This window comes from Euphorbia lathyris, chromosome 2 (assembly GCF_963576675.1).
Source record: "Euphorbia lathyris chromosome 2, ddEupLath1.1, whole genome shotgun sequence".
NCBI lineage: Eukaryota > Viridiplantae > Streptophyta > Magnoliopsida > Malpighiales > Euphorbiaceae > Euphorbia > Euphorbia lathyris.
The window spans coordinates 12,171,049-12,197,738 of record NC_088911.1 but is presented as its reverse complement, the minus strand read 5'-3'; the positions used below and the strand labels follow the sequence as shown (position 1 = coordinate 12,197,738).

At 34.1% G+C, this 26,690-nt stretch overlaps 1 pseudogene; it reads right to left on the bottom strand.

Moving 5' to 3' along the window:
- Window positions 1–2,866: 2,866 nt before the first annotated feature.
- Window positions 2,867–5,970, bottom strand: LOC136216671 (putative expansin-B2; annotated as a pseudogene).
- Between the last annotated feature and the right edge of the window lie 20,720 nt (window positions 5,971–26,690).

Sequence of the window (26,690 nt, the reverse complement as noted above, 5' to 3'; positions counted from 1 at the left end):
TGGCCTCCATGTTATCAGACTCCAACAAAAGCCTCTTAACACCCAGCCTTTTAGCAAGTTTGATACTAGTGAGAATGCCCCAGAGCTCCGCTGAGAAGGAAGATCCCAACCCCAAATTCTGGGTGAACCCAGAAAGCCAGGCGCCCCCCGCATCTCTAAGAACACCTCCGGCATCAATCTTACCATTGCTGAGGAAGGAGCCATCAGTATTCAGCTTCACAACCCCCTCTCTCGGCCTGCTCCAACTCACGAGGTGGACATCACTAATCTGGGAAGATCTGGCAAGGGACTCTCCTTTGAAACTATCAATAATAGAGGAGAGTTTTTTCGAAAAGAACTCAGCTAAGTTTGACATAAACACAGCTTTATAACCAAAAATCTTCTCGTTTCTCCACTTCCAAACTTGGTGACAGATAATGGCAAAGAAAATGTCACCATGCTCCATGTAAGACAGTAACTTAGATTATTTTTTATTAATTTGTGTAACATATTTTTTTTTTATAATAGGATAAGCTACAAAAAGACTCCAATATTGTCTTTTGTACAAGTTGGACAAAAAAATTCTGATATTTTCATCGAACTTATAAATATTAATTTTCAATTTTATTATTAAATCACAAAAAAAAATATAAAATATCTTTTTTAGAACTACTGGTATGTGCAATTGGTGTATAATAAGAAATAAAATATATATGTTTTCTAATAATATCTGAAATCGACCCAACTTGCTAATGTTAAAGGTAAAATTGCTCTTAACTGCCAGCGTTATGGGTAAAATTTCACCATTTTAGACATTAAGAGTAAAATTATTTCTAGTTGTAAACGTGATGTGCATTTTTTCACATTTTTCCTTTTATAATTTCATCGTTGATTCATTTAAAACTTGTCCATTTTAGACATTTTAAATCCGAACAACAACAGTTCAATATAATTTTACTAAACACTAGTAATTAAACAGTTAATAACAAACAGCTAACAGCAACAACTAATAACTTACTGCAACTGCAAATAGCTAACAGCAACCGTAACAGCTATTAGCTAACAGCTGAACCAAACAGTCACTTCATATATCGGAGGAATTTCATTCCAAAGCAGTTGAGATTCGTATCGTAATCAATGAATAAATAACTATATATATAGTCAAACAGAAATGCAAATTTTAGAACTATATATTATATATATATATATTATGCTTTAACAGATCAAATAATTAATACATTTGATCACCTGAAATTATTTATTAAATTATATAATTCTAATCTGCAAATTCCTATGTGAAACTCTAAGGGCTCGTTTGGTTCGCGGAATAGAGGGGAATAGAATAATCTATTCCTAAAGAATAGCTATTCCCACCTTTGGTTGATTTTTTTTTTATGGAATAGCTATTCCATGGAATCCCTATTCATTGATTTCATGGAATAACTATTCTTCAATTTAGGTTAGGAATAGCTTATTCCTAATATTATATTTTTGTAATTTACAAAATTATCCTCCATTAAATCCTCAATCTTCTCTCTAATCACTTTCCCAAATCTTATAAATTTTGGTCAATCCATAATTTATATCATATAAAACGTGAAAAATGGAAAGATGACGAAAACGTTAAAAAATGTAAAAATATGAAAAATATGAAACACGAAAAATGTGAAAATGTTACAAACACGAGAATATGCAAAAAATAAAAAAACGCGAAAAACATGAAAACGTGAACAAATGCGAAAAACCCGAAGACGCAAAAAAAAAGCAAACACACGAAAAACACAAAATAGGAATAGCGCGAAAAAGTGACAAAACACAAAATATTAAAAAACGTGAAAAATAAAAACACGAAAATACGAAAAATGCTAAACCATAAAAACGTGACAATATGTGAAAAACATGAAAATGCGAAAAACGCAAACAAAACACGAAAACGTTAAAAACACAAAAATATGAAAAAATACGAAAAACATGGAAAAACGTGAATAACACGAAAAAGTAACAAAATACGAAAAATACAAAAACGCGAAAAAAAAACAAAAAGGGGAAAAACCGAAAAACTAAAACGTGAAAAATAAAAAAAATGCAAAATAAAACACAATAACATGACAAAACGTGAAAAATACGAAAACGTGAACAAACGGAAAAAACAAGAAAACTTGGACAACACGAAAAAACATAAAAAAAAACGTTATAAACGCATTTTTCGTGTTTTTAACACTTTTTCATGTTTTCGTGTTTTTCGATTTTTTCATGTTTTTCATTTTTTTTCACATTTTTGTGTTTTCCACTTTTTTTCATGTTTTTGTGTTTTTTACGGTTTGCACATTTTTTGTGTTTTTTCATATTTGGCGTGTGTGTTTTTTTTTTGTGTTAATACGTTTATATGTTTTCGCGTTTTCACCCTTTTCCACTTTTATCTCATTTTTTTCTTTTGTTTTTGTGTTTTTAATGTTTTTTTTTGCGCTTTTACATTTTGTTTTTTACCTCTATTTTTTCGTGTTTTTACAATTTTTCCGTTTTCATGTTCTTATTGTTTTTTCGTTTTTAATGTATTTTTCGTGTTTTTTTCGTCTTTCATGTTTTCCATTTTTCTATTTTTTATATATTTTTTAAAATAATATATATTAAATATTTGAACAATTTATAGTCAAAAATTAAAATTTTAAAAGAAATAAGAAATTACATTTGAGGATAATATTGTCTTTTTAATAAAAAAATTATCTATTCCATTCTGTCTTATTCCACCAACTAAACATAGGTATAGTAATTCATAAGAATTTCTATTCCATTCTTTGCTATTCTATTCCTTTGGAATAACCATTCTATTCCATTTCATTCTATTCCGCGAACCAAACGGCACCTAACATTATACTAATTTCAATTCTTAGGTCGGAGGGAAATTCACAATGGATCAGTAAGTCTGACCAGGCTTCCAACCGACTGGAATTACTCTATTTGCAACAATGGTTTTGTGGGACTCGAGAGAAGTTAGCCGGAGAGATAACGGGCCGGTGAGAGCTGAACCAGAGTTGAGTTTCCAAACCGAGCCCCATGATTGACTCATTAGAAGCCATGATCTCGAACCATCATGTTGTAATTCAACTGAACCAACTTCATCGTCTCCATTTTCATATTCAATTACGGTAGAAAAATAGTAGGGGTTTGACCCTGAATCCACGTGGAATGCCAATTTTGTTCCGCGAAAGTTGCATGGAACTCTGCTTGCCACATCATCGTTAATAAAATAAAGTATTAAGACATAAAATACTATTCGAGTCATGACCTATAATGTTGATTATATATATATATATATATATATATATATATATATTTGATAGTTGGTAATATTTGGCAACTCATCTATCCAAAATACTTATTTCGTCTTCCAATCTATTATTTGGTAACATTTATCTTCCAACCTATTTAAAATTAGTAAAATCTATTTTTGCAATTTTAAGTAGGCTAAAGGGAACATATAACCAAATAATATGTCAATAAGTAAATACCAATATTTTGGATTGATTGATCAGACAAACATTACCTTATGGTGTTAACATTTTGGATATGTTAGGAGCCAAATACTACAACAACAACAACAAAGCCTTAGTCCCAAAATGATTCGGGGTCGGCTAACATGAACCATCATATAAAACCGTGAAAATCAAGTCGTGTCAGCGACACAGATTCACTCCCTCCACTCCGTCCTATCCACTACCATATTTTCCTCAATTCCCAATAAACTCATATCACTCTCGATCACCCTCCTCCAAGTTTGCTTAGGTCTTCCCCTACCCCTCACCACTACATCCCTTTGCCACTCTTCGGTTCTCCTAACCGGCGCATCAAGCGCTCTACGTCTCACATGGCCAAACCACCTTAGTCGGTTTTCTCTCATTTTATTCTCAATAGATGTGACCCCTACTTTTGTCCTAATTATTTCATTACGCACCCGGTCCTTTCTCGTGTGACCACACATCCATCTCAACATACGCATCTCCGCCACCGACATCTTATGGATGTAGCAGTGTTTCACTGCCCAACACTCCGTACCATATAACAATGCTGGTCTAATTGCCGTCCGGTAGAATTTTCCCTTCAATCTATTAGGCATGCCGGGATCACAAAGGAAACCCGTAGCACTCTTCCACTTCGACCAACCAGCTTTAATCCTATGAGCCAAATAGTGTTTTAATTTAAGTATTAATTAGTTAAATATTGTTAGTCAATGAGTGTTAGTTCTAGCAGTAAAAAATTAACATCATTACCCGTTTGTTTGTCAAAAAAAATATTATGTATAAAAATATTTTAGTAATTTAAATTATTGGTTTTTGACAGTAGGTGGGGTAAATTTTTTTTAATGAAAATGAACCATACATATAGGTCATAAGTTTGAAATTTAAATTTGTGAAAATTGGGTTGGAAGTATATGCCCAAAAATTGTGTATATCATATCAGAGTAAATATAATCCGAGTTCAATTTCGTCTTCTTTTTTTTCAAGAATTTTGATGCTAATTTTTAGCTAACATCGTATTTTAATAATATATTATTTAGTTCTTAATTTTTTTGATCTATTTAAAAGTTGGTTCCTTATAAAGAAACTAAAATGTTTAATTTAAATATTTAAAAAACTAAATTGTTAAATATAACAAAAGTTTAAACTAAACATTGTACTATTTAAATACGATAATTAAACAGTATGTTAAGTAAAATATAAGGACAAATAAATTATTTACCCAGAAAAGAAATACATTACCTAATATATTGAATCTGTAAAGTTCCAAGATTAAGAAGTTGATCAGAGTGACCAGAAATAGCCATGGCTCCAAAAGCTGTACCGCTCAAATCAAAATGCACGGCTTGGCAGTGCAACCGGAACGCTCATCGGTAATCACTACATGCACCGGTTTTCTTGAACATAATGAATTTGTTGTGCATTTCACCTAAAAAAATTAATTATAAAAATCAGAAATAATAAGAAAATTTATTCTTAGATTTTATTTATCCATTTAAGTTTCCGTATCAATTAATTTCTTAATATGATATTAGAGTCTTTTAGAATAAGTAGTCCACGGTTCAATTCCTAATAACTCTTAACTATTAATGGAATTTTAATAATGTTACGATGGGCTCAACATCGGAACTAGATATAAATCCAAGGGCTCGTTGGAAAATTTTAGTAAGAAAAACAGATTGTTTTAGAGATAAAACATCAGGGATGAAAAAGTCGTCTGCCATAACATCAAATTTGTCGCAGATTCAGAAAAATGACAGAATTAACGACCAAATTTGGTCGTAATTTTCAATATTTTCTCATGGGCTTTTGTGTTTTATACGTTTCATAGAGGAAGATTTCCAATGAAATTAGAAATTAATTAGAATATAAACCTTAATTAAAGCATTCAGTAATGCTCATCTAGACCCTGAATGACCAAGTGAATTTCGTTATTTACCGTTAGATCTAAGCTTATTAGGATCATGTGGTGGAGATACAAAACATCCCAAGGCTTAAATTTGATAAGCTTGGTTCTAACGGTGAATGACCAAATTCATTTGGTCATCAGGATCTAGGTGTGCACTACTGTTAAAGCATAATTGCACCTGAAAACAGACTCCGCAGCCTTTGCCTGCTTTGAACAAAGAAGGACCTCCAGCTGATACCAGCTTCGAGAATGGAGGTATTTCCACAGTATCTTGAAACCCACAAGCTCCACCTATAAAAAACATTATTAAAATCAAAATTAACTTAATTAATACATAATTAATTTGGTAAGTCGTTGTAGTATAGTGGTAAGTATTCCCGCCTGGACCATACCATTGCTTCCAGCACCATTGCGAGGATCATACCAAGTAGCTCGAGCAGGAGACCATGATTGTCTGTTTGAAATATTGAAACAGAAGCAGCAGGAATTCAAGTTCAAGAACAACATAAGAATTATTGAGAGATTAACAGACAAATAATATGAACTTTGAGAGATAATTGTTGCCATAATTACTTTATTATATATCCAACAAATGTATCTATTTTGATTTTTCTTTGGCTACTGTATGGTATTTATAGAGGAGGGAAGTTACTCATGCATTCAAATTAGGGATATCAAATTACACATTTTAAAATTTTAAAATAAAACTTCTTATAATATTTGTGATATTGATTCTTTTAATTTTAAATATCTTCAATTAACCCACTAAATTCTATAATTTAACCTCCTAAATCTTTCGTTACACGCACGAAAAAGTTATTTCACGAACGACGTGATAAAGAATTCTAAATCTTTTGGAATTAAGCGGTTTAATAGTACAAATACATCAATTTTAAGGGTTCAATAGAATATTTTTAATGCCGAGTTAGCATAAATACCTAAAATTCTAGTCGTTTTTTTAATTTATTTTATTCAATTTTTGTTGTTGTTGTTGTTATTGCTGTTAATAGTTTTCTTTTCACAATAAATATTAGCAATTATTTTTCAATTCTAATCCAACTATTTATATTTGCTCTTTAGAAAAAAAACTATATGTTCAATATTTCGGATGGATCGCCTTTGATGAGACCCGATCCGATTGAATGAAAAGACTTGGGTTTCATTATAGAAATGTTATTTTTCAAATCAAGTTACAGTAAAACTAAAAAACAGAAAATTATTTCTCTCATATATCTCAGATTTCTTCTTTGTGATTGACAATTAGGGTTTCTACTTGAGAATCCTACCAGAGGTATTTATACCGTAAAATTAACCTTTATAATTCGTCATTATATTGATGTAGTTATGATGTTTGATTCATATTTTATGATGTTGGACATAACTATTTGGAGTTCAATACTATAAAAAAGAAAAAATCAACACGTAATATTTGAGAATACTTGTATAATTATTGACATAGAGAAAAATGGAAAACTAAGATTTCAGAGTACTTTTCTTCTATCTGAAACCCAATAAATATGAAATTAGGTATTAATTATATTAAAGGAAAATGAATTGAGTACGGTTTCTTTTATAATAGAAAAAAAGATTAGATTAAAATGTAAAAATGTATTATAATGTTATAATGCAAAAATGAATATGTGTATATAGACTATATACGTAAAGAAATCTGCTAACAATCAGATTAAGATGAGCCAGGATTGCAATTTCTATTTCTATCTCCATATATTTGTAAACAAATTAAAGATAAATTAGGAAATAAATTAACTTAATTAATTGAAATGTTTTACTGTGGACAAACAATTATCTTGGGCCAAAAAAATTATTTTATAAAACCTGTTAGAAAATTAAATTAAAGAATTTTAGGTCCCAAAAAAATCATTATAATTTGGGTCATACAGAAAGGGCAACCCGTATATAAGTGGTTTATTATTTTCAAACCTTTTTAAACAAAAATTAGCCCTTGTATGATAATATTGAGAATCGATTAAATTAAAATATTAAACACTTATTTAATTTAAATGTGTTTGATAATATATAGTTATTTTTCACCACTTAAATTAGTCAATTAAATTAAAAAATTTTAATAATTTTAACTTATCATAATAACTTAAAAATCACTTATTATGATAAATTAAAATATTTAACTTAACATTTTAAGTTAAACATTATCAACTAATATTTTGTAAAAGTTATTTCATTTAATACTTTCAGCTCTTATAATATTCAACACTTAAAATTCAGGACTTATTTTTTCAGCACTTAAATCAAACAACACCTTTCTGTTTGATAATCCAAACAAGAAGAACATCGCTAAGGAATAAAGGTGGACAGGCCCGTAGTCCACGAACAGACAACTAACAGCTCGAGCAAGGTATTGGGTTGTTGAGTTCGCTGATCAATTGTCTATGTCTCGTAAACAATAAACACAATCACTAACAATATCTGGTAAGTAAGACGACTAAAGAGAAGGTTGAAAGATGGCTTGAAGCACTGATAAACAATCTGAAAGAATAATGACATTAATTCGATTAGACAGTTTGATCCAAGATAAGCATAACGAAGTGCTAAAGCTTTCGCCATAATTGTCTAAAAAAACCCACCTAAAGCCGCATGTGAAGCATATAAACAACAACCTAGATGATCTTTGAGAAGAAAACCAAATGAACTATACCTCTCATCCTTAAAATGCCAGCATAGGCATTACGGTTTAAGAAACCTTCCACTGGTCGTTGCCAGACCATTGGACCAGAAACAATGGAAGGGCCAGGGTTCGGCTTCAGCAGTTGAGCTGCTTTCCAATCATCCAAGTCTAAACTAGCCAACTAAAAGATAGCCTTTGGATTGAGTTGTTGCTTCTCCCAAACTATCTCATTCTGCTGCTTCCAAAGACACAACACAATGACAATATTTATCAAAGTATCTTAACCACATTAATTGCTTCTCCTTCCAACAGTCCTGATTTCGCAACTTGGAACAAAGAAGATAATTTATTAATCAAAGCTCAAAAGCATTCTTACAAATCTCCGGAACCAAAATACTAGAGAAAATTAAAGTAGTAAACAGATTAGCATTGGAACGAGAGTTATGTCATAACATGAGCTGCCTCATTCGCTAATCGCGAAACAAAAGTCACATAACAATATTGAAAATTTTGAAGGAGAATACGGATATCCTCCATAACGCAACCAAACTCCAATACATCTCTACTATTAAATGTAATAGTAAGCTTGTTTTTTCTAATTCTTTTCTTCTAAAAATTTGGAATAGTGTTTAATAGAATATTTAACAACTTTAACAATAAACAATAAGATTATAATATCCCCTAAAATAATTAGTCAAAAGAAAAAATGCTCCCTTGTTAATATGGGTCGTGAGCGGGAATTAGCCTATTTGGATAAGGGTTAATTTTAAATAAATACTAAGTGGTTTCATGTTTTTACAGATAGGTACTTGTGGTTTTTTTTATCCAAACCATGTGGTTGACAAAATTTTCATTTTTATTGACTTTACCAAATTTGATATATAACTACCTCAAAATGAAATTTTTTTAAAGATTAAATGAAAATTTTCAGATGGCAAATGTATTATCAACCATCGCTTATTATGGAATGATACAGGTCTCTAGTCGATTATGTTGCGCTTTTCTGACCCATGAGGATCCAAATTAGGGTTAGGCCCATGCTTTAACCCTAGGAGTATATAAGGGTAAGTTTAAGAGAGTTTTGGGAACCTAATTTTCGGCCACCATAAAAGAAAGGAGAAAGTGAAAATCCATTCTTCTTCCATTTCGTCTAGCCACACAAAATTGCCCATAGCCGGAGATTGAACCGTTGGATCGTCGTGAAATCTGGAGAGGAGCTTCCTAACACCGGTTCGCCTGTTTTCACCATTTTGATCGTCCTTCAGAGGCTTGGAAGACCAGTTCATACCAGGGGCAGATTGTAGACAGATTTGTGACTTCTTTGAGGTTCTTCCTTTCTTTTGTGTTGTGATTGATTCCATACTTCTTGAGGGAAAATTCCAAGATTGTATGTTCATTGTGTATGCCTCTAGTGTTATCTAGGGATGAACTTGTGTATCGCCCATTATTATTTGATATAGTGGAAGGTTCAAGCGGACTACGGTCCCGTGGTTTTTACTCCTTGCATTGAGGGGGGTTTTCCACATAAAAATCGTGCTTGTTCTTTGTGTTTGTGTGGCTGCCATTTTACTATCGTTGTTGCTTCATTTGTGTTTGGTTGTTGCTCTACTAATTAGTTTCCTCATAGATTCATTCAAGTCGGGAAAGGATTAATAACGAAGGTTAATTCCGCATTATTGTTGTTACCGTTGTTAGTCCGTTTTTTCCTTTAGATTGGTATCAGAGCTTGGCTGTTGTTGTTGTTGGATTTGTTTGAATGATGGAGGCTAATACAAGTAGAATGGTGAATTTAAATGGTTCAAATTGCCATGTCTGGAAAGGGAAAATGGAGGACCTTCTTTATGTGAAGGATTATTATCTGCCAGTGTTCAGTAAAGATAGGCCTGAGGGTAAGTCAGAGTCTGAGTGGACTATTTTGCATCGTCAGGTCTGTGGTTATATTAGACAGTGGGTGGATGATAATGTTTTGAATCATATTAGTGGAGAAGCAAATGCACAGGATTTGTGGAACAAGCTTGAGCAATTGTATGCTCGAAAGACAGGGAATAACAAGTTGTTCTTAATAAAGCAGATGATGAATTTGAAGTACCGAGATGGGGCTCCTTTGTTAGATCACTTGAATGCCTTTCAGGGAATCATAAATCAACTTTCTGGAATGGGGATCAAGTTTGAAGAGGAGGTACAGGCTTTATGGCTCCTTGGTACATTACCGGACTCTTGGGAGACGTTTAGAACGTCATTGTCTAACTCTGCACCAGATGGGATTATTTCCATGGAATTGGCTAAGGGAAACATGTTGAATGAAGAGATTAGAAGAAAGTCACAAGGTTCCTCTTCACAGTCAGATGTCTTAGTCACAAAGAGGTAGGGGAGAAGTCAGAGCAGAGGTCCGAGTAACAGAGGGAAACATCGCAGCAGTTCTAGGGGTAAGTTTGACAATGTTGAGTGCTACCATTGTGGCAAGAAGGGGCATACCAATAGATACTGCAGACAGCTGAAGAAAGACAACAAGAAAGGTGCTGAAAACAATCAGAAGAAAGATGACATTGGTAATGAGAAAGCCGAGGTAAATGCTACTACTGATAATTTCCTGATTTGTGGTGATTGTGATGTTATTAATGTTGCCTATGATGATTCGAGTTGGGTTGTTGATAGTGGTTATGCATGTCATGTTACATCACGTAGAGATTTTTACTCATCCTACACACCAGGTGATCATGGTGATGTTCATATAGGAAATAATGGAAAATCAAAGGTTGTTGGTATTGGAGAAGTCTGTTTGAAGTTTGACACTGGAATGGAGGTGGTTTTACATAATGTGAAACATGTTCCAGATATGGGAATGAATTTGATTTCTATAGGCTTGCTTGATGATGATGGTTACCACAACAGCTTTGGTAATGGTCAATGGAAGCTCACTCGAGGTTCTTTAGTTGTGGCAAGAGGAAGTAAGAACTCTAAGTTGTACATTACACATCCAAAGATCTCCAAGAGCATTGTTAATGCGGTGGAGATTTATGATGTGGTTGACTTGTGTCATAAAAGACTTGTTCATATGAGTGAAAAGGGCATGTCTATTTTGTCAAAGAAGAAGAAGCTATCTGGGTTGGAGAATATACAATTGAAGAAATGTTCTGACTGCTTGGCTGGTAAATAGACCAGAGTTTCATTTAAGAGTCATCCTCCTCATAAGAAGGAGAAGATACTTGATCTGGTTCATTCTAATATGTGTGGTCCTATGTCAACTAGGACAATTGGTGGGTCTCTCTATTTTGTTACATTCATCGATGATTATTCAAGAAAGATGTGGGTGTACACATTGAAGACAAAAGATCAAGTGTTAGATGCTTTCAAGCAGTTTCAAGCATTAGTTGAGAGACAGACTGGGAAGAAGATTAAGTGTATCCGTTCAGATAATGGAGGTGAGTATATAGGCCCCTTTGATGGTTATTGTAGAGAGCAGGGTATTCAGCACCAAAAGACTCCTCCAAAGACTCCACAGTTGAATGGCTTAGCAGAACAGACCAATAGGACTCTAGTTGAGAGAGTCAGATGCATTTTGTCTCATGCAGGGTTGCCTAGATCATTTTGGGGTGAAGCTTTGAATACTGTGGTACATGTACTAAATCTTACACCTATTTTTCCTTTGCAATTTGATGTTCCTGACAGGGTATGGAGCGGCAAAGATGTTTCTTATGATCATTTACGTGTCTTTGGATGCAAGGCTTTTGTGCATATTCCCAAAGATGAGAGATCTAAGCTTGATGTGAAGACTAGGCAGTGTGTGTTCATTGGCTATCGACAAGATGAGTTGGGTTACAAGTTGTATGATCCAATTCAGAAGAAAATTGTGAGAAGCCGAGATGTTATCTTTGTGGAAGATCAGACTTTGAAAGATGTTGAGAAGACAGAGTCAGTTCCTTAGCATATTGATGATCTTCTTGATAAGGTTGAGACAGCTCCTCAGTAGACAGATGGCCTTTTTGACTTGGATCCAGTTCCTCCTCGACATGTTGACGTAGGAGATGGTGTTCAGAATGATGACCAACAGGGTATTGATGATGTTGATGCTCCACAACAGGAAGAGATGGATGAGATTATCCATGAGGAGTTACCAGTACCAGATGTTCCACCATTTGTTCCACTTAGGCGGTCTATCAGAGATCGTCATCCTTCTACCAAGTATCCTACAGATGAGTATGTGTTATTGACTGATGGGGGAGAACCCGAGAGTTATGCAGAAGCTATGGAAGATGAGCACAAGAAAGAGTGGATTGATGCCATGCAAGATGAGATGAAGTCCTTGTATGAGAATAATACTTTTAAGTTGGGGAAGTTGCCTAAGGGCAAGAGAGCTTTGAAGAACAGATGGGTGTTCAGAAAGAAGCAAGAAGAGAACTCTTCACAGCCACGGTACAAAGCTAGATTGGTGGTCAAGGGATTCAGTCAAAAGAAAGGTATTGACTTTGATGAGATATTTTCTCCAGTTGTGAAAATGGCATCTATCAGAGTTGTTCTCGGTTTAGCAGCTAGCCTTGATTTGGAGGTTGAGCAGATGGATGTCAAGACTGCATTTCTCCATGGTGACTTAAATAAGGAGATTTACATGGAGCAACCTGAAGGGTTTCAGGTGAAGGGAAAAGAGAGGTATGTGTGTAGACTTCAGAAAAGTCAATATGGTTTGAAGCAAGCACCAAGGAAGTGGTACAGGAAGTTTGAGTCAGTTATGGGGGAGCAAGGCTACCAGAAGACTACTTCAGATCACTGTGTTTTTATTCAGAGGTTTGGCTCTGATGACTTTGTTATTTTGTTGCTTTATGTTGATGACATTTAATTGTTGGCAAGAATGCTGGAAGAATTGCCCAATTGAAGAAAGAGTTAAACAAGTCTTTTGCTATGAAAGACTTGGGGCCAACAAAACAGATTCTTAGCATTAAGATTAGCAGGGATAGATCTGCCAAGAAATTACATATGTCACGGGAGAAGTACATTGAAAAGGTGCTTTGCAGATTCAACATAGATAAAGCTAAAGTGGTTAGTTCTCCTCTTACTACCAACTTTAAGCTCACTGGAAAAGATTGCCCTTCTACGGAGAAAGAGAAGGAAGAAATGGATAGAGTTCCATATGCCTCAGCAGTAGGAAGTTTGATGTATGCTATGGTGTGTACACGGTCTGATATAGCTCATGCAGTAGGTGTTGTTAGACGTTATATGTCAAATCCGGGTAGGAAGCATTGGAAAGCAGTTAAGTGGATATTCAGATATCTACGGGGTACTTCCAAATTGGGTCTTACATTTGGAAATAGGAAGCCAGTGCTTGTTGGATACACAGATTCTGATATGGTAGGAGATAAGGATAACCTGAGGTCTACTTCTGGTTATTTGATGACTTTTGCAGGGGGAGCTATATTATGGCAATCAAGATTGCAGAAATATGTCGCACTTTCTACTACAGAGGCAGAGTATATAGCAGCAACGGAAGTAGGTAAGGAGATTTTGTGGTTGAAAAGGTTTGTGCAAGAGCTTAGCTTTAAACATCAGCGGTATGTGATTCTTTGTGATAGTCAAAGCGCGATTCATCTTGCTAGAAACTCTACTTACCATGCTCAAACAAAGCATATTGATGTGAGATATCATTAGATTAGAGATGCTCTTGAAGAAGGGATGTTTGAACTTGACAAAGTTCATACCGATGATAATGGCTCCGATATGTTGACAAAGGCTTTAGCAAGGGAGAAGCTAAAGGTGTGTTGCTCTATCGTCGGGATGGCGGATTCCTCCTCATAGTAAAAAAGGGGGAGATTTGTTGGGCTTTTCTGACCCATGAGGATAGGGTTAGGCCCATGCTTTAACCCTAGGAGTATATAAGGGTAAGTTTAAGAGAGTTTTAGGAACCTAATTTTCGGCCACCACAAAAGAAAGGAGAAAGTGAAAATGCATTCTTCTTCCATTTCGCCCAGCCACACGAAATTGCCCATAGCCGGAGATTGAACCGTTGCATCGTCGTGAAATTTGGACAGGAGCTTCCTAACACCTGTACGTCTGTTTTCACTTGAGCGATCGTCGTTCGGAGGCTTGGAAGACCAGTTCGTACTAGGGGAAGATTGTAGATAGATTTGTGACTTCTTTGAGGTTCTTCCTTTCTTTGTGTTGTGATTGATTCCATACTTCTTGAGGGGAAATTCCAAGATTGTATATTGATTTTGTATGCCTCTAGTGTTATCTAGGGATGAACTTGTGTATTGCCCATTATTATTTGATATAGTGGAAGGTTCAAGCGGACTACGGTCCCCGTGGTTTTTACTCATTGCATTGAGGGGGGTTTTCCATGTAAAAATCGTGCTTATTCTTTGTGTTTGTGTGGCTATCATTTTACTATCGTTGTTGCTTCATTTGTGTTTGCTTGTTGCTCTACTAATTAGTTTCCTCATAGATTCATTCAAGTCGGGAAAGGATTAATAACGAAGGTTAATTCCGCATTATTGTTGTTACCGTTGTTAGTCCATTTTTCCCATCAGATTAGACGAAAGGGGATGAGTAGTAGAAGAAGCTGGATCCAAAGGGGAACATACCAATACAAAGAAAAAGACATTTGCTGAAAATTGATCTCACACGCCATGTAGCTATTCCCACATGTTGTGTTGGTTTCTAAAATGCTGTAAAGGATTAGTTTTGCCTCTCACTCCAACTTCACTATAATTACATCTTTACCACTCATTAATTACAACTCATGTTATAGAAGAAACTTTTTTATTGATTTAATATTAAAATCAACTCGTTTAATAAAAATCTGTATCATGGAAACATAGAACAAGAGATTGACGTGAAACCTTAACAATACATTGTTATATTGTTATTATCTTAATTATGTATTAATTATAGGGAAAATTACAAAAAAAATAAACTTTGTGGTTTGGGTCATTTTCAAACATAGATTATGTGGTTTAAAAGTTTACAAAATGGTACCTTGTGGTTCATTCCGTTGGCAAAGACTGTTCAAACTGATTAACCGGATTAAAAAAAAGTAAGAAGTCAAATGGTAAAGATCTATTTTGATCTTTATGTTTATTTATTTTATAAATTAACCACTTTATTATTTAATTATCATAAAAAAAGAAAACCTTAAAACAAAAATAGAATATCAAATTTATCATCTCTTCATCCTCTCGCATCTTTCGTTAATTTATTTTCAACCTCTCTCTGACTCTCCCTCTCTATTTTAATTCACAATGAAGAAGCTACCGTTACTCTACTTAAATGGCTTAGAAGCACAAACTGTGTACCATGCGTAGTCAATCATATTCGGCCAGCACAACAAACACAAATTCAATTTAACTTAAATTACAAAACTTACAAATTGATCATCTTCTGCTCAACTCAAGAGCAGCATTACACCTCTGCTGCATTCCGGCTCATTCTATTCCCAATTAATGGCTTACTTATCTCAAACACCAAATTATCTGTCAGGTCACAAATTATCAGGCGGAACAGTAACCAACAGAGAGGATACCGGTGGAGCTGTTGACGAAGAAGAAGGGAGGATAGCGATGGAGACATTGATGGCTTCATAAAGGTGGAAAGCCAAAGTCAATAGGATGGTGAATTTGATATTTTATTTTTTCATAAAGGTGGAAAGCCAAAGTCAATAGGATGGTGAATTTGATATTTTATTTTTGTTTTAGGATTTTTTTTTTATATAATGAGATAATAAATGGATTAATTTATAAAATAAATATAAAGATCAAAATAACTCTTTAGCATTTGCCTTTTGACTTTTTTTTTTAATACCGTTAGTCTCAGTCAGTTTTGAATGTCTTTACTAACGGAATGAACCACAATGTATCAAATCACATTGTTTATTTTCATACTTTACCCTTAATTATATTGATAAATATGTTTTTAATATTTAACAGTGACTATCTATAATTTACAAAAAAAAAAAAAAAAAAAAAAAAAAAAAAAAAAAACTTAAATAAGAGACTAATGATCATTGTGACGTTATCCATCTCCACCAGACTTTTCGCAGAAACAATATAAAAGAATTGCATAAAATTGATCAAATAGAAAAGAGATGATGCAAATCAATGAAAAAGTTGTTATCTTTTATATGCTAATCTACCTCATAGCTTCAGCTTTATGAACAGATTTACGAAACACTTTCAAAGATTCGGATTGAAAAACCTGTCGGATCATCTTCAAATGCATACCCATAATTTAGGATCATCTTGTGGCAATGATAGAACCATTACTAAAACATCCATCATATCATAATAAAATCCATTACTAAAACTTGGGAATCAAAATAATTAACTGACAATCATTCAACTACATTAATTTTTGCATCTTTAGAACAGAAAATCATCAAATATATATTCCAACATCTTTAGAACAGAAAATCGAAATATTAATTATTGCAAACAACTTCTTCCTATCCATTACAACAAAATTAACTGAACCATCCTCAATCTTGCTTCCTATGAGAACCGAACATATATGAGATCAAATTAAGGAATACGTTTGTTGAGTTCCACGTATCTTATAGCACAAACAACATAGTCAGACTCGATCAAGTGGAATACTCGTTAATTATCCAATAACCATTATCTAAAGATTCATCTTTAAAAACCAGCAATCTGTTGAACCCAATAAGACGATGTTCTCCATCATAAACTTGTTTAACATTTAGAACACTCCAAGTTCCGGAGCCGGCAGTCCTTTGGATGAGTCTTCCACCTTTCTTCTTCTTCAACTCGGCCAACACATAATGAATCTGATTGACATCTTTGTCGAAAAGACGCCACGGCTCTTTATCCCCGTAAACATTAGATTCAACAGGAGGCAGCAGCGGCAGGTTTTTCTCTTTGAGGTTGGAAAGATGGTTGATAATTTGAGCAGCAGCAATGTCTTCTTCCATTTAGGATAGCCACACTTTTTCTATTGTTTCAGGATGCTATTATTGATTTGGCGTAACTTATTTATACCTTTTGGATTGGGTACTCCTAATCTGACTAGGACACTAGTAAGCCAATTTACTTGATATGGAGTGATACTTTCTAGAATATCTCTATTTTTCCCGAAACATGTTTCACATTAATCTAAACCAAATCAATCGCTTCAATTACAAATTGCAAACGATTACCATTATTAAAAAAATTGTAATTTAATAATTAAAATTAATGATATAAAGGTTTTATCGAAATTAAATTTTATTATTTTATTTTTACATTTAGTTTAAATAATCATTTTATAGATAAATATAATAATATAATTAATATATTATATTATATTTTTTATCCATAACAAATGAGATCGTGACATCTCAGCTCTATCATTACTGTTTTATATTATATATATTACAGTTGTGTGTGCCTTGTGTAGAAAAAAGGCTCAAAATTTTTGTTTTTTATTTTATTTTTTTTAATAAAAAAGAGTAATAGTAAATATTAGATCCCATTTAGGTGATCGAAATCGAGAATATGTCAATTTTCAGGGATTAATCCTTCGGGCATTTTTAGACCCCATAGATAATTTTTAGACCCCATAGATGATTGATTTATAGATGGAGTTAAGGGTTTGTTATTGCCTGAGCTGGAGCATGGTGTTATTCTTCTTTGACGTTGTTTGTCACCTGATATTTTTGGAGAAGGAGCAATTGTCTTTCCTAATTTACTTGCTTTTTTCTCTAAAAAAAAATTAATACTATTATTAAGAGCTTTAAGGAGGATAGTTTATCTAATACTAGCCAGATGAATGTGATTCATTTATTGGGTTGGAGTAGTCCTAGTGAAGGGACAGTGAAGTTAAATACTGATGGCTCCTGTCTGTCGGATGGCAGGATTGCGGCTGGTGGGGTCTTGAGAGACGCTGGTGGTGCTTGGGTGTCTGGCTTTGCTCAGAACCTAGGAGTGAGATCTTCCTTCACTGCTGAGCTCTGGTGAATCTTATCTGGGCTTAGGCTGGGCAAAAGTCTGAGTTTAAAAAGTCTACTCGTGGAATCTGACAACCTAGAAGCAGTTAAAATTATCTCTAAAAATAAAGCTTTATGTTTGAGCAGCCAAAATTTAGTAAAAAGGATCAAAAGGTTATGTTCTTCCTTCAACACCATCAACTTTGGACATGTCTTCAGGGAGCAGAACAGGGTTGCTGACCGTCTTGCTGCTGAGGGCCATGTGAGGATGTTAGGAGTCTCTACGTTCTCGTCGCCTCCGGACTTCCTTTTTTCTATGCTTTCAGATGATCGAGTTGGGGTTAGCTTTCCCAGACTAATCTCGGGTTAGTTTTTTGGGTATTTTGTTTGTTTTTTCTTTCCTTTTGCCTACCAAAAAAATTAGTGTGATTAAAAAAAAAAAAAAACTATTAGAGTGGTTGTCAACAATATTGGTTTGTTATCAATATTGTCATAAATGGAAAAATATCATCATTTACATTTTAAACCTTAGTAAAACGATAATAATTTTAAAAAAAAAACCTATAAATTCTATTCCTCATTTCACACTACAAAAAAATACATTAAACAATAATGAAACATTAAACATTAAAAATATTTACCAATTAAGATTGATTTAAGTGATTAAAGGTCTTAAAGTCGGTTTAAGTTAAGTTCAAGTATTAATATTTATCTGAGTTAGATCTCGAAAAATCGGACAAAATGATACAAAAAAAATATATATTTTATGAAATAATAATAAGTTTTAAATTAATTCTTTTGCGGAATAAATGTTTTTTTTTATGGAATTTATAATGAGTATTGAATTAATTATTATTTTTATAGTTATCCGATTTTTCAGTTCGAGGATCGTAATGCATCTTTTAGGTAGATTATCTCCCAATTAAAGCTTTCTGGATATGTTAAGACTCGAACTCGAGATCTAATTTAAGAAACTTGAAGCTCTTACCATTCAAGCCAACCTTAATGGATAATGATTTATTTTGCTCTGTAATTAGGCTTCTAGAATAGAAAATGCCCTTTAACTTTGTAATTGGGCTTCTCTCCACTATCCATTACAGACAACCAATATCAAAAGCATATGGAATATTTTGCTCTGTTAACTATATATTACAAACTATGCACCTATTATAGGATAAGAGACATTACATTATATTTGACATTTTTTTTATGTCTTTCTAGAAACATACTCTTTAATTCATATTCTTGAATTGACTTAATCTTCAAAGTGTATCATATCAAGGTATTTCATGAAATTATATTTCGTTAAAGAATTTAAACAAACACTTCCGGACTTCATTTATAGATCTTGTGATCATATAAATCCTAACCAAAGCATCATAAATAAAATACATCATAATTGTATAAATCCTAATCAAAGGATAGGAAATGAAAGACATCAGAGCCAAACCCATATTTAAAAATAAAATGGTAAAGTCTGAACAAGAGAGTAACCATCAAGTCTGATGGGAGAGTTGAGTGATTGGGAGGTTTTTTTACGGTGCCTGCTTTCCGACGGAGCCATCATGGGCAGCATATAAATGATAGTGGACTACGATTCAATATTTATAGAGAATTGATCGACATGGTTTTTAAATGTAGAATTTGAACTAAATTTCGACAGACGAACTCAAATTATTTTGGACCAAATTATGGCGATATCCTCGGCTAGCCCCCTTGATTCCACCACTTTATATTCATATCATATCAATTAACGAGCTAGTATCTACGGAGTCGACTCTTATTTAAATCAAAACATTTCTTGGTATTTTTGATCCAATACTTATTTAACAAACTAATGTGTTGGATTCGGATAGGGTAAGGATTCCTTGCAAGGAATATTAAGGAGGAAGAATTGTAAAAACCTACACTAAGAGGGTGTTTGTTTCAGCTTTTCGGAGAAGCGTTTAGCGTTTCGCTCCAAACCGCATGAAATATAGCGTTTGGTTAGGTTTATATAAACATAATGTTTAGCATTTCTCTGGAAATTGCAGCATTCTAGAGTGTTTCACGAAAAACTCCTATTTGAACCTTTTCATAAACAGATGTTTGTAGTTATATGCTATTGACAAATTATCTTTCTTATTTCCACAAAATATGTTTATTCTTTAACATTATTTATATTTCTACAACATGATTACTGCAAGAATAAGGTTTTATTGCGTTCAATAAATTTTTTACTTTTTATATAGATTATTTTTATTAATTTGTGTAACACATTTTTTTTATTTTATATTAGGATAAGGTGCAAAAATACCCCTAACATTTGTAGCTAGAAGCAATTTTACCCTTAACGTCTATAATAGTGCAATTATACCCCTAATGTTAGTAGCCAAAAGCAATTTTATGGGCATTTTTTCACATTTTTCCTTTTATACTTTCATTGTTGATTAATTTAAAACATATTCATTTTAGACATTTTAAATCCGAACAGCAACAATTCAATATAATTTTACCAAACACTAGTAATTAAATAGCTAATAACAAACAACTTAACAGCTTACTACCATTAGCTAACTGCTACAACATCTATTTATTTATGTATATATAAACATCACTAATAATAATAGTAGTAGTTAAAACTGATTTGATTGCCCAAAGGGCTGATCATCAATAAAAAAAAAAAAAAACGGCCCGGTCGCACTACGTGTCCCCACTGGACGAGTGTCCGATGAAGGGTCCCACCATAAGGGCTGATCATCAATGAAACAAAAATATACTCTGTTTTTTTTTTTTTTTTTTTTGAAATGAAAAATATTCTATTCCATGAATCCCTCAATTTCTCTAAAACTTCCAAATCTTCCCCGGAAATTTGTCGCTCCGTCATTAACTCCAGAATTCCGTTTTAAAATAAACCATGTGTTTACACTTATTTTCGATCGCACCCTTGTGGTTTAAAAATTTACAAAATGGTATTTGAGGTTCATTCCGTTAGCAAACACATACCAAATTGACTAACGGTCTTAAAAATCAAAGGGAAAAGAGTTAATTTGATCCTTATATTTATTTATTTTATAAATTAAACATCCTTATTATCTAATTATCAAAAACAAACTCCAAAATAAAAAATAAATATCAAATACACCATCTTCTCCATCTCTTTTTAATTTCTTATTTTTTTTTCCACTTCTCCCTCCTCTTTGTTAATTTCTCTCTAAAACCAATTGATATTGGTAAGCAACAAAGGCTTCAGCTGTACAGTATTGAGGAAAATTGGTGTTAGTGAAGTATTTAATAAAATCCAAAATATTGGTATTCACTTCCATTACGTACTTACCAACAAGGAGACGATTCCGATCCAAACCGTGATTATGAGTTGCATTTGCTCTGGCTGAATGAATTACAAAAATTGTTTGATTTCTTTATCTTTAAATTCAGGCTAGTAATTGTTTGAATGACACTCTTCGTAATGGTGACATCCCTCTTTCGGCTCTTCATTTCCTATATCAGGACGTTGCTCATCTCTCCTTGTTGTTTACCTCATGTGTGTTTACTTTTATTAGACGAGAAGGGAATCAAGTTGCACATTTTTTAGCTAAATGGGCTAGTAATTTACCTATGCCTCTAGTATTTCAGGAAGATATTCCGCCTTTGGCCTGGCATATGCTGTGTAAAGATACATTGTTGATTAATCTCATCAAGTGATCTGTTTCTGATTAAAAAAATAATACTGTTCTACAATATCTCTATTTTCTACAGATAAATTTCAATTTACCCAAAACGTGATATTAATCTAAAGCAATTTAATCCCTTCAATCACAAATTCCAAACAATTACCCTTATTTTTATTTATTATTAGACAAAATTACAATTTCGTGTGTATTTCGTACAAATAATAATAATAATAAGGTATACATTTACAGACAGGAGTACTTTTACCTTAACATTTAATATGGTGTAATTTAACCCAATCTTTGATATTATCATCGAACACCGATATTGTGTTCTTTATTCTACATCAATTGCACATAAGTTGATTCTAAAAAAAGATTTTATATTTTTTGTGATTTAATAATAAAATTGGAAATTAATATTTTTAAATTCGATGAAATATTTGAAGAATAATTTCTCCAATTGACCCAACTTGTCAACGTTAGGGATAAAATTATTTTTTACTGCCAATATTAAGTATAAAATAACACCATTTTAAATATTAGAGCGAAAATTTCTCTTAGTTGTAAACGTGAAAATGCGAAACCACAATATTTTTTCTTAAATTAACCCTATATTTTTTTATAATATACATATATATATATATATATATATATATATATATATATATATATATATATATGAAGACATTAAAAAAAAAAAATATTGCATCTTGAGGCTAAATTCATCATGAAATATATAGTGGGTTACTAAACCTAGCCACTAATTTATACTTCTAGCCCCGTGAATTGACCGAACTACCCTTTGCACTAAATTTGAAAAAACTCAAAACCTCTCAAGAACCCTATACGATTTTTGCTCAAATCCGGACAAATTAGTGAACCGAATCATGGATGGTGACAGAAACCGTAAAGGAAAAGCTAAAGTGGTAAGATTTACCGCTTTATTTCGTTGATTTTTAGATCGAAATGAATCTGTGGGGGGTTTTTATAAATTCGCCGGAATCGCAGTCGGACGTATGAGAATCACGCCCGATCTGCGGTTCGGGCGTATGAGTATCACGCCCGACCAGTGGCGCAGGCGTGATAGCCACATGCCCGCACCAATGGTAGGGCGTGATACGCATACGCCCGAACCACTGATCGGGTGTGATGCTCATACGCCCGCACCACTGATAGGGCGTGATGTTCATACGCCCGACCAGTGGTTCGGGCGTGATTCCCTTACGCTCACGTTGTTTTTTAATAAAAATTTATATTATTTAAAATTTTAGTAATTTAGTGTAATTTTATAATTTTAGTTTAATTTTAGTATAAATTTAGTATAGTATTAGCATGATTTTTACAATTTTATTAATTTAGGGTAATTTTATAAATTTATTATAAATTTAGTATAATTTAGTATAAATTGATTATAACTTTAGTATAATTTATTATAATTTTATAATTATAGTATAATTACAATTATTTACAATTGTATTAATTTAGTAGTATTTTAGCATAATTTTATAAATTTAGTATAATTTACATTATTTACAATTTTATTAATTTAGTGTAATGTTTTTTGTAGACGGAGCGGCCTACTAGGGGTGGGAAATCCATCCTGTCATCTGCTCGTCGTCTAGATATGGACGGCGAGGATGATACACCACGGCATACGAGATTACATGGTATTGATATTTCCAGTCGTAGGCGGAGAGGGACTGCGACGGACCAGTTGAGGAGGGGATCGATTGTGGAGCAGCCCGATATTGATGGATCGGAGGGGGCGACCGATTATGATGACAGAGAGCCTGATAGCGATTCTTTTCAGGACTACCTGGATGTGGCAAATCGGGCAGTGCGACAGTCTGCAGTTGCACATGATCGCGAGGTTGAGGAGAGCGATGAGCAGCCGACCCCGGGGAGACAGCCGACCCAGCGCGTAGGAGGTCGTTTTGCGAGTACAGATATTTTTTATAATTTTAGTATAATTTTAGTACAATTTTAGTATATTAGTATATTTTAGTATATTAGTATATTTTAGTATATTTATAATTTTAGTATAACTTTAGTATAATTTAGGTATATTTTAGTATAATTTAGGTATATTTGAGTATAATTTAGTATAATTTAGTATAATTTTAGTATAATTTTAGTATAATTTAGTATATTTTAGTATTTTAGTATAATTTATTATTTTAGTATAATTTTAGTATAATTTTAGGTATAATTTAGGTATATTTTAGTATAATTTTAGTATAATTTAGTATAATTTAGTATAATTTATTATAATTTTATAATTATAGTATAATTTAGTATAATTTAGTATAACTTTAGTATAATTTAGTATAATTTTAGTATAATTTAGTATAATTTAGTATAATTTTATAATTTTCAGGACAAGCAAACGTCCCAAAGCTAGTGAGGAAGAGAGCTGGGTAGTTACTGTACCGGTTGATGGTGGTCCCGTTGATGGTTCCGTGATTCCTAGTTTTCTAGGACATGTTGCCTCACGGATGTTGGGAGGAGAGATTCGGTCGTTTCTGACATGCTACAACAGATCATCAGCATGCCGAGATTTGTGTCAGTGGTTTTCTGGTGCGTCACCCGAGGTAAGAATAATATAGTGTGTCAACATTTATTGTAATTTGTATTTTTAACTATAAACATAAAAAAACATTCAGTAATTGTATAAATTGTATATGTGTCATTTTACAGCTGAGGGAGATGATCGAGAGGACTGGTTTGTCTCACCTTCCACAGACCATGTTTAAGAACCTCGACACTCCGCTATTGACTGCGTTCGTGGAGCGGTGGAAGCCCGATACGAACTCCTTCCACATGCCGTTCGGGGAGATGACTATCCAGCTGCATGATGTGTGGCAGATTCTTCGGATCCCGATCAACGGTCCGATGGTGTCCAAGTCTCCCCCTACTGACGGGCTTCATGCCATGTGCATGATGATGTTTGGCGTGAGTCAAGCTGAGCTTCTATTGCCGACCCGACATTTATGGGGTGGAGGAGGTGTATTGTTGGGGCTGTACAGAGGCTTCTCACCGAGGGTAGGGATGACGCTACTCGGGCCACAGCGTGGATGTGGCTTATGCTTGGATCCACTCTGTTTGTTGACAAGAGTGGAGATAGGATTAGGCCGGCCCATCTTGCTGAGGTTTACAGCGGTGTCAGCGGGGCAGCTGGACTATCATGGGGGTCTGCTACACTAGCCATGTTGTACCGGCAGCTGGGGATAGCGAGCAGAGGAGACTGTTCAGGTATATGCGGATGTTTGACCCTACTGTAGGCATGGATATACGAGTATTTTTCGGTGTTCCGGTCGTATAGAGGAGCTCACTTGATCCCAGCTGACCATGCCCGTGCACTGAGATGGGAGGTCGGGGTACCAGGCAAGACGACCACCCGACTAGATACCATACGCGGGCAGCTGGACCGTATGACGGCGGCAGAGGTATTTTATAAAATTTTAGAATTAATGTAAGTATTATTTATAGTATATTATTATTTTTTATTGAGTATTATTTTTTTTCAGGCGGCGTGGTTGCCTTATGGTCCTGTCCCCGATGATGATCGGCTTCGAGTGTCATACGCCGGTTGGATACGGTGTAGAGACATCGTCGAGCCGTATATGCTCGATCGAGCACTGCAACAGGTCGGATATACTCAGCCTATCCCAGCTGAGCGTATTAGACCTGATAAAGCAGTACGACCATGGAGATCTATAGCGTATAAGCTCACGCATTCCTTAGTCACAGTTGAGGATACCTGGCGGAGATTTCCATCGGCTCGGGGCATTGATCGGAGGAGATGCCGACCAGTTGGATACGATCTCACTGCCTGTGATCCTGCTTATATGGACTGGTATAGGCGATATTCGCATCCCCATCTCCTTCATGCACCACAGGCTGGACCGGTACAGCATGCTCGCGCCAACAGCGAATTTGTAAGTTTATTATTATTTAATATTATTATTTAGTATTAGTTTATATGTGTTTAATTTTTAATATTTATTTATTAATTTTTTTTTGCAGTGGGTTAGTTGGTTGTGGCGTGTCACCCAACTATCGGCTACCTACCGATCTGACGAGGATGTTCCACGCATTAAGAGGGAGATGGATGAGTTTATGGATGCGTGGCGTCGGGCGAGCTGATTTTTTGTTGTAGAAATCCATACATTTAAATTTTTTTGTTATAGATATTATATTTACTCTTTTACGTTTATAAATGTTTATGTTTATTAATGTTTATTTTAATTTTTATGTTTTTAAATTTTATTTGTTAAGTACAATTCTAAGTTACGGGCTTAACGGCCTATTTACGGGTTTAACGGCCTATTTACGGGTTTAACGAACTATTTACGGGGTTAAAAAGCTATTTTTTTTTGCCAATCCGACACGCGGGCGTGTGGATATCACGCCTCACCGCGTGGTCGGACGTGTAGAGATCACGCCCGACCACACGGTGAGGCGTGGGGCTATCATGCCCGACCACACGGTGAGGCGTGATAGACACTCGCCCGCGTTTCGGGAGAGAAAAAAAAATAGCTTTTTCCTCCCCAAAACCCATGAAAGGGTAATTTCGTCCTTTCACGAGGCTAGGGATGGGAATTTGGGGCTGGGTTTAACAACACCCAATATACATTGCATCTTTAGAACAACAGAAAATTGAAATATTAATTATTGCAAACAAAATTAAGTGAACCTTCCTGAGTCTCTTTTGCTTCCTATCTTATCTGAACAAATATAAGATCAAATCAAAGAATATGTTTGTCAAATAAAAACTAGTGTTTCTTATGGCACAAATAACATAATCAGACTCGATCAAAGTGGAATACTCGTTCATCATCCAACGACCATTATCTCTAGATTCATCTTCATAAACCAGCAATCTGTTGAACCCAATAAGGCGATGTTCTCTGTCATAAACTTGTTTAACATTTAGGCCACTCCAAGTTCCGGACCCAGCAGTCCTTCGGATGAGTCTTCCACCTTCCTTCTTCTTCTTCAACTCGGCAAACACATAATGAATCTGATTGACATCTCTGTTGAAAATGCGCCACAGCTCTTTATCTCCGTAAACATCAGATCC